Source organism: Mus musculus, chromosome 18 (genome assembly GCF_000001635.26).
Source record: "Mus musculus strain C57BL/6J chromosome 18, GRCm38.p6 C57BL/6J".
NCBI lineage: Eukaryota > Metazoa > Chordata > Mammalia > Rodentia > Muridae > Mus > Mus musculus.
Window position 1 is genome coordinate 6794418 of NC_000084.6, and position 3686 is coordinate 6798103.

Sequence of the window (3686 nt, forward strand, 5' to 3'; positions counted from 1 at the left end):
TTGAAATGCCATAATGCATTGATTTATTCAGCAACCGTTTATTTCATCCTTCATGTTTGCCTGAAACTCTTGGCCCTAGGAAGTGTAGTGAATGAAGCAGACCTCGTGCCACAGTTTAGTATAGTGGATGACTTAGAGTAAACAAATTATATTATCTGGAAACAATAATGGATAGGAGAAAATACCACACAATAGTCAATTGATATTTAACCAAACAACATTTGAGCTGAGACTAATAGTGGGAAAGGACTTACTATGTAAGTCTGGGAGAGGAACATTCAGGCCAGGGCAGGCCAGCCTGGGGTGCCTGGGAACATAACAAGGCTGTGCTTGTGGAGCATAGCAGTGAGTGGGAATGAGACCACATGGACTTTATAAACCCAGTAGAGTTTAATCTCACACAGAAGGGTTTCGTCACTTAGGATTAGGGTCTGTTGTATGTAACAAAGTTCAAGATGATCCATTGAACATCAGTGAAGAACAGAAATGGTCGTTCGGTGATGTGCAGTGGCTGTCTCCATCCTTAGGCTTTCTTCCTCAGGAAGACCCACGGCTCATACTGCTGCAAAGCAATGGGGCTCGTTTTCTCGTATCTGTATTCCACATAGTAGGAAGGAGTGGCTAGCACACTGCCTTACAGTGCCCATGCCTTTTAGAGAAATGAGACTTCCCATGGACATCACTACCTGGAATGCAGTCACCTCGCCATACCTAATTATAGAGAAAGTTAGGAAAGTTTTATAAGAGACCAATAAGATGCTTCAGTAGATAAAGGCACTTACTGTCAAGACTGGTGACCTGAGTTCAGTGCTTAGCACTCCCATGGTAGAAAGGAAAAATTGACTCCTACAAGTGTCCTGACTTTTCCATGGATGTGGTGACATATGTGCACACACACAAGAAATTAAAAGTTTTGTAAGAATGAGGTGATTGAGAAGATAAATAGCCAACGGTGTCACAGAAGTAATGTAATCTGGTACTTGTTTCAAAAATTGCTTAACCGAAGTTGGAAGAAGGAGTAGAAACAAAGACCTGAAAGAAAGTTTCTCAGGGGTGACAGAGAAAGGATTGCTACCATAGTCCAAAAAAAAGTGTTTGACTGAAAAACAGTGGTGACAGTGGCCAACAGTGGATGAAGGTTGAGAGCTTGGCAGACAATTCCCAAGTGCTGTCCACAAAAAACCATGGAACCCGTCCAGAGCCCTTTGGCATTACGTTAGAGTAGTGTTCTCAGTCTCCTTGTTAAAAGAACCCCCGGCACCAGGAAGTCAGTAACTAAACCACATCTTTCACAGGTGACTCAACCAGCACTGTGGCTCCAGAGCCCATAGATTTCTGACTGCTCAGAGGCAACACAAGAACAGAAAATGTAGGTTTAGATTTGGGAATATTGAAGCCATTCATAAGAGGCAGTTTGAGAATTGTAGATAATTAACATGGGTGCTATTACAGAATGTATAATGATAGGAAGGATCTGCTAGAGTGACAGAGGCAGGTGTGTAGAAGCCCTTGCTGGTCCAGTGCTAAGGCTCTTGATTCTGAACACCATGGTAGAGTGTACCATGGGCAGGAAGATGAGCCAAGAGCAGATGCCCCTGAGAATCTGTCCTAAAGAGTTGTAGCACCTCTAAAATAGTGCCTCCAGCTGGAAACTAAGCATCTCTAACAGACCAGACTGGGATTTCTTTAGGGTCTAAAATGGTAATAGATGCAGATGCTATTGAAAAGCAAATGTAAGGAGCTGATAGAAAGCAGAAGAGAGAAGGAAGGCCAGTAGATAACAGTGACATCAAAGCACAGTGCTTCTGTTGGGTGAGATCTTTTGGCCAGGTTTTACCAAGTTCAGTGAACTGGAAAGATAGAGAATGGCAGACCAATGTGAGAGACAGGCCAAATTTATATGCTTGAGGTGAGCTGAAGGAAAGAAAGACATCGACAGGAGTCCAAGGTACTGTTAAGGTCTTGCGCTCGCTCGACTGGCCAGGAAGAACGACGCTGCAACAGGATCTTCTATTGGGAGAGCTTGATTGTAGAGGCGAAAAGACTTCGAGCCCAGAACTGGTGCTGCTTTTATAGGCCTAGGAGGGGCGTGTCTCACACCCGGATTGGTTATGCACTAAGCCTCATTTGCACGTTCCTCATCTGATTGGCTACTCTCTCTCAGTACCTTACAGAACCTCATTATCATACCTCATTTGCATGTCTCACATCTGATTGGTTATACTCTCAGTACCTTATAGAACCTCATTATCATGCCTGGGCCAGGCAGTGTCTTTGCAAAAAAATTTACTGCATATGTACACGTTGGTTGTTTGTCCAATCTTATGCATGGTGGCCAGCAGTAGTCAGTGCCACTCAGCAACGGCACATGTGGCTTCCCACATCTCCCCCTGTTTGTTTTAATAAAATGAGGCTGGACTAGGCCTGTGCAATTATAGGCAACTAGGCCTATCCGCCGTGGCTCCTGTTTTAGGTCGTTCCTCTAATGTCACAGCCTTACCCGTCATAGGGTAACCCTATCGCCACCGGGCCCCATGTCTTAGGTTGGACTGTGCATGAGGAAAGTTGCCCGTCTCTGGATACCGCAGTGCTGTGTGACAATAACTGCTAAATGACCTAGGGCGAACTCTGCAAAAGAGGCCAGCCAAAAAATGAATTAGTGGGGAAATCATGATCACCCTATTGATGAGCAAGGGCTGATCAATGATCGTTGAGTCTCTCTCATCCCATCTCATGCTGACGAATTCTTGAGCATAGATAACCAAATTTCAGGGGAGGAGCCGTTTTCAATAGCTAAAAGTGCCTGAGTTATAATCACCTTGTCACGTTTTTGTTGGGTTCTGAATTTGCATACCAACCAGAGCATGAGCACCAGTCCACAGCATATGGCAGCACCAAACAAAATCACTCCCACCCATTCCTTAAAGTAAGAAAAAGCAGAGGTAAGAGGTAAAGTCTCCGAGGGTCACTGGTTCCACTCTGGTCCCATTAAGGTTCAGGATCTGCATCTGCAGCCTCGTCCGCAACCTTTCCAGCTCCTGCGACCAGTTCCCCTTCAGGAAATTCGATAGGTCTGTACTTTTAATAAAAGAATTATTAATATACCTATTGGGAGTAATGCACACATGCGATGTAGATGCCACACAACTCATTTGTATGACATCCATCATCTGTTCCATGTCATGTTGTAAAATATCCACTCTGATTCACTAACATTAACCCTGAGGTGATATGAGAATCCACTCTTTGCAGGGTAAGCAATGCCTCAGACGTATTTTTTGTTTTGTTTTGTTTTGTTTTGTCTTGTTTTTGCTATCTGACTTATAGTGTCAGCAGTATTAATTTGATCTGCCCAATTAGAGATAATCTTTTTCTTTAAAAAAAAATTACAGGGTGTAAAAGGTTTATCCACATTATGCACAAAGCATAATGTATAATTTAAATGAAAACTAGTACTATTATACACCTGTGGCTCTTGAGGAGTTTGTCGTGCATAAGGCACATCCAAAAAACATTCCTTTGCAAAAAACAAAGGCTAGGTAGAAGAATTGTAATGTACCAGTAAAGGTACTGGCCATGATCTTACTATGGCCCATAAAGGTATACTTATCCTGGTTTCAGTCATCAGGAGCAGGAGAATCATCTTGGGGTTCATCTTGCTCTTTCAGGGTCCTTGTCAGTTGCGT